General features: G+C 46.1%; 1 protein-coding gene across 6 annotated transcripts in view; it reads right to left on the reverse strand.

Moving 5' to 3' along the window:
* Positions 1 to 4,848, reverse strand: part of MICAL2 (microtubule associated monooxygenase, calponin and LIM domain containing 2) — a 116,435-nt gene extending 111,587 nt beyond the window's left edge. For all 6 annotated transcript variants that reach the window (XR_012056175.1, XM_072929485.1, XM_072929484.1 and 3 more), the window contains exon 1: positions 4,769 to 4,848. The gene's annotated coding sequence lies outside the window, so the exon portion shown is untranslated. The remainder of the gene's footprint in view (positions 1 to 4,768) is intronic.
* Between the last annotated feature and the right edge of the window lie 1,236 nt (positions 4,849 to 6,084).

The following is a 6,084-nucleotide window of genomic DNA, read 5'->3' on the forward strand; positions in this document are numbered from 1 at the left end:
TCACTACCTGCCCCTGTAAAAGGTCCCTCTCCAGCTCTCTTGTAGCCCTTTTTGGTACTGGAAGGGTGGTCTAAGGTCTGTTGAATTACCACAGGGCTATTTAAAGTTGATTACAAAGCATCCCTGATTATTCCCAACAAAAATTTCACATGGCTTCGGAAATTCTATTTTGATGCTTGGCGATGGCAGCAATAGAGAACGATGAACTGCAGCACCACTTTGGGCATTACTGATGTCTCTGGCAAGTACATTTCTCTCCCTCTCAGGATTTTTCATAGAGGTGCACAGAGAGAAATTAAAGAGAAAATTTCTGTTTCTGCCCCTATGTGGAATGTGTTCGGAGAATTGTTTACCTGGGGTGATTGCTTGGTTGGATTCTGGTGAGGATTGTTTGAGCTGATGGCCAATCCAACCCACCTGGGGCTGGGCTCTCAGAGAGGGTCACGAGTTGTGTTAGAGTCAGAGAAAGTAGCGTGTAGTTTTAGGATCCTCCTTTTATATAGCATATTGATGTATTTTAGCATAGTTATAATAAAGAAATCATTCAACCTTCTGAATTGAGTCAGACATCAGCATTTCTTCCCATTGGGTTCACCTGCATTTACAATAGAAGTCTAAACAGGCAATAAGCTGCAAGCTTAAAAGGACTGAAGGATTTATCGTGGACTAGCAGGTCCAAAGAAACTGCTTTTGAGGAAGCTAAAACTCCACAACACACAATGCCAGGCACAGTCATTTTAAAAACTGAATTGGTAATGTTCCCTTGGTAGAATGCAACAATTGGAGAAACTGCTGCCATTATTTCTCCAGAGCACAGCAGAGGAGATGCCAGAGCCAAGAACAAAAGTTTAAATCTAATCCACAGAATTCCACAAACCATCTGCCTCCCCAGGTTTTGTCATCATAACTCTAGGGGGCCAAAAGCAAGAAAATAAAACCCAAGTTTTCTCCTAATTACATCAGTGTTACTGGGACATGGAAATAAGAACAATCAGAATTTAACTAAATATAAGCTATGGCAGTAGTGCCTTTCCAATTTGTGTTGTGGTATCACCTACCTTTCCTAACACAGAATGGGGTTGCTCTTGTTCCTCTCCCATGCAGTAAATTGCTTACAAAACTTTGGAGGAGATAATAAAACCTCTGAAAACATAACTCCCACTAACACAGGGTTATCAACCCAGAGCAGAAAGAAGGCTTGATAGCACACACAGCTCAGATTTAGGGACAAGTCCGAATTTTTTTCCTTTCATGGAACCAGGATTCTAAAGATAATTTTGGGGAAGTTTTTACTTGCATGTAACTATGCATGCATGAAAGCATTAGTCATCTTCTCCAGGTTAAAAATAAACACAGCAATTTTCAGAATGTGTCACAATACAATATTAACTGTGTATCTGCACAGTGACTGAATCAGTGGACACTTAATAGCCTTAATTTAGAATATCTATATTTTCTGGAATTAGTCTAATGTTCCCTAAACTAGTAACACCACTTCTGAAAGAGTCAGTTTGCTGTATAAACACCTCTAAAACTGGTCCCAGTGATGAGAAACAAGCAGTGTGCCCTCTGTGCTTTTCAAGTTCATGGGCTCCTCACAGAGAAAGAGCTCGAACAGGAAAGGTGCAGCCAAGAATTTGCTCTCACACAAAATGCACACACCAAATTCCTATTATACAGGTACACATCTATTATACAGATGCATGCAAGCCAGGCTGCCAACACAGGCACAGAAAGCATCCCCTCAGCCTTTCTGTAGCTCCTCGACTCTGCATCCAACACGTGAGCAAACTGAGAAAACAGAAGGACCATTGGGAGGCAGATCTGAGTTTCAGACACCTGAAATTGTCTTCAATTTAAGGCAATCAAAACACACCGTGCCCTTAAGAAGCAAAGCCTCTTCCGCTAGGAAAGAGAGCTTTTCTGCTGACATCAGGGGAATCAGAGTGAGGCAAAGAAACAGACACAGGTTACCAAGCATTCACAACAAATGGCACAGCCACATGGAAGAGTCCCAATGGGAAACATATAGCATTTCAAAGTTTTCACTTTCCTTCTCTCTTTTCAAGATACTAGCTATAAAATACCACAGCAGTGAGACAGCTGGAGGAGATACAAGGTATGTGCTAAAAGAGGTGAAAGACTTAAAGCATACTCATGAAGAAACTGGAGAGCAATCACCTCTCCTGTTTCATGGTTTCTCACACTTAAAGAACATCTCCAGCCAAAACATAGGCTCTCTCACCTCCATAAGGAATGGGATATCAGCAGGAGGCTAGAAAACCCTGCTTCAGTATATCTTAATAAAAACAAACCCTTTTCAGATCATCCATCTAGATTCTAGGCAAAACTGAAGGAAATCTGATCTCCCCACAAACAGCACCGCCCTGTCATGGATCTGGTAATGCCATACAACTGCAGAGCAGCATTGAGGCAATTAACTAAAATTAAACAAAAAAGAAATTCAGAGTGAAACAGAGATGATTTCCCACTTTTATAAGCTCTCCTTTATACTAATTTGTTAAGAATTCACCTGATTTTACAGACAGGGCAAGAAAAGTCACATCACTTGCAGCAGGAAGTGGATTGAAGCATGCTTCAGTTTCCCTTCAGAACTTCATTTCTCCACCACACCACTCTAAGATGCATCTGCAGTATTTTTTCCTAGTACCATGAAAAGAACAGCACTAACAAACATCAAACAGTGTTTTAGAAGGTGTATTTGTCAGGCATCAACGCTGCAGGTCCATTTAGCAGTGGGGAAGGACAATACTGCAGCAACAATGCTGAAAAGGAGAACAAATGAGTCAAATGCCGTGTCCCAAAGCAGCCTCCCAGCTCACAGAGGAACCAAGATGTAGGGAAAGGACTGAGAATTCAGCACCCCCAAGTTTTAGGTGAAAAAGCCCATGGTGCCGGTGCTGTTAAGGCAGGGTGTCCACTCACATCAGCTGATTTATGAATATTGATGTTTTCTGGTCTGTGTTAATGGTGACCCCATCATCCCAGACCCTTGCTATGGCCACTGCAGACTCTGCTATCTGCCCGAGGGGGAGGCAGCAGCGATAAGGAGGAGGTGGGGCAAGATTCAAGTCACAGGGAGTAAAGTGGCTAATTATTCCTTTGAGCAGCAAGTAAAACGATTTAAAAGATATATTTTCTATTCTAAAGCTTGTATTTTTCAATAAGAGAACTGTAAACGTGTATGTTTTTTCTATTTCTAAAGAAGTAAAATATGACAGAAACAGAGACTAAGGTAAGATACAGGGAGAGTAAGATTTAAGATCAGGGACATGCTGAGAGTTGAGTCAACAGTTTTAATTCTTAAAACCTTTACTGACCTCATAATACACCAAGAAAAAACTGTGTAGTATCTCTAGAGTTATGAGCAAAAGTCTGTTGCTGCTTCAGCGCAATTTCTTAGCTGCATCCTCCAGAAAGGATAAACCCCGCCGTTTTTAGAGAAACATCCGGACACCACAAACTGAGCATAAGTGGGCATACATTCAGAGTGCTTGTGTCAATGAGAACAGACACCAATTCCAGTTCGGCTGTCAGACAATCTGTTTTCCACCCGTGTAATATAATTAGCACCCAAAATAAAGTGGCGAAATGAGGGAAGCAAGATGCCCTCTTTTCTCACAGATCAAGGCACTTCGTGAGCATCAATTAGATGTTAATGTTCCTGGGAGGCAAGCGTGACAAGTCTTATTAAGCCATTTTAAAGATTAGAACACTGAGTCACAGAGAGATTAAGAACTTCCTCAAAACCAAAAGCAGAGTCAGAGAGGGGGCAGCTGGCACTGGCAGCAGAGGACTGCACTGCTCCACCTTACTGCAAGGTTTAGCGTCTCTAAAGAGAAAGAAAGGCAGAAAGAAAGGCAGGGAAAAGAAAAAAGAAAAAAAAGTCCACGTTCCCATGAAGTTTCTTGTCCTTGCCAACATTCCTCCGTTTCGACCTGCAAGGGACCATCTTTAGACACAAAAACGCAGTCCCATTTCCACGCTCAGATCTCATTTTGCCTCAAGGCACTAACAAGGTTGCCAATTGTAAACAGTTTTTAAAGTCGGCAGAGACCTCCAGATCTTTTTCAGTAAGCTTCAGAGAGAACTTAAAACTTTTTGATACTGGCTCAACCTTACAGGCGTAGGGGCAAATAAACGTACCACCACCCCACGAGCCAGCGATCTGAATTCGAGTCACATGCTGAACTTACACACGAGAAACCGAGCTAACGCGACAAGACAATCACTATTAACAAACACTTCGAAGCTCAAAGAGAAACTCAGCAGATGCCATTCTCAATTAGCCCAAAAAGGTGAGCGGAGAAGGATGTTACGCTGATTAACACATTCATTAGGACGCGTCTAAACTAATAGCCCGCTCCAGCGTTGTAACACGCTTGGAAAGCGCTCGGCTCTCTTTACCCTAATCGCAGGGTACCCTAATCGCAGGGTACCCTAATCGCAGGGTACTCACTGAGCGAAAAGATTATTTTGACTTTTCCTGCGTGGCCGTCCGAACCAGCGCGGTGCCACCGTCCGGGAGGGCTCCGGGAGCGCCGCACCCGGACCCGCCAGCGGGGCACGGCTGGGCACGGCTCGGCACAGCGCGGCATGGCTCGGCACAGCCCGGCCCGACCGGCCCCGAGCGCCGCCGCCCGCGGAGCAGAGCCCGGCTCGGGTCGTTCCCTCCCGCCCGCGGAGGGACCCCCGTGCCCCGCGCCCGCCCGCCCGCGGCCCCGCTCCCTGCCCGGCCCCGCCGCACCTGCTCCGCCCGTCCCGCGGCCCCAGCGGCGCCGCCGCTCCTCATGCTGCCGGCGCTGGCCGGGCAATCTCGCCGGCCTCGGGGCGGGGCCCGCGGCCCGCCCGCCCCCGGCTCCAACCCCGGCTCCAACCCCGGCTCCAACCCCGGCTCCAACCCCGGCTCCAACCCCGGCCCCAGCCCCAGCACCAGCACCAGCCCCGGCACCAGCCCCGGCTCCAGCCGCCCCGAGCGGGGTTTCTGTGGGGCTTTTTCGTTCCGGTGGTTTCGCGCCCCGAGCGGGACGAAGCGGCCCCACCTGTCGTGAGGGAAGCGGTGTGAGGGGCGGCGCGGCATGGGGAGCCCGGGGCGATTCCTCCCGGCTGCTAAAGTTTTGGGTTTTGAGGGGGCATAAATGTTGTCGCATATTCGGCAGGTTCAAGGTTTCGGTCAGAGGGCAAACAGAAAACCGCTGGGGAGAAAGTTCAAGGTCAGCTAGCAGCGCTGGCGCTGTGACTCCCCGACTCCCATCAACAGTAACATCTTGCTGACGGCAGATGGGAAGTTGTATGGAAAAGGAACAAAGAAAAACAATCAGGAATCACTTGAAGTGCTGCAACAGAAAGGGCAAATGAGCTAAAGCCCATATCTGATAGCCTAAAGCCCCAGCAGGCCCACTTTATAGGTAACCACAGCCATCATAAATATTTTGGCGTGTGCCACACGGTCACTACACCGAAGTGGTGCTGCAGAAGGTTGGGCAGAGCAAGGGAGCTCTGACCCTTTTCACACTTGAGCCAAATTTGAAGTGGTTTTGGATAACGTGGAGGGAAAACAGGCGTCAATGTGGCCCTTTTCATCCATGCACAGCTGAATGTAACATAATCTCTAGTGACCCAAGTGGTTTAGCCAACTCTCAAAAAAAAATTGTTGATCTTAAGGCAAGAATTTTGTTGTAGAAAATACCTCTCATTCAGGTTGAAATTTGTCTTCTAGTTTTCTGCATTGTGCTTGGCTGAACCCAAGTTTTGCTCAATGATTAACTCTGAATTGCAATATGTCTGTATGCTGATTTAACTTCTGGAGATTAACTGTACTTTTTCCTCCAAGTGATAAAAGCAAGAATATAGAAAAAAATGGTGCATAGCATTTCCCTCTTATCTAAAAGACTATTATCTTTAGCAGCCTTGGGGAAGGCAAGAACAAGGAATGAGAAAATCCTCTTGGCAAACTTCCAGGGAAAAAAGTGATCTCTAGTTAAAAAAGGGGCATGGGTGTATGAAAGAAACCATATTTATATGATTTTTACAAAGTCTTTCTAGTTTCAGTCCACCACTGAG

Source organism: Taeniopygia guttata, chromosome 5 (assembly GCF_048771995.1).
Source record: "Taeniopygia guttata chromosome 5, bTaeGut7.mat, whole genome shotgun sequence".
NCBI classification, from domain to species: Eukaryota; Metazoa; Chordata; class Aves; order Passeriformes; family Estrildidae; genus Taeniopygia; species Taeniopygia guttata.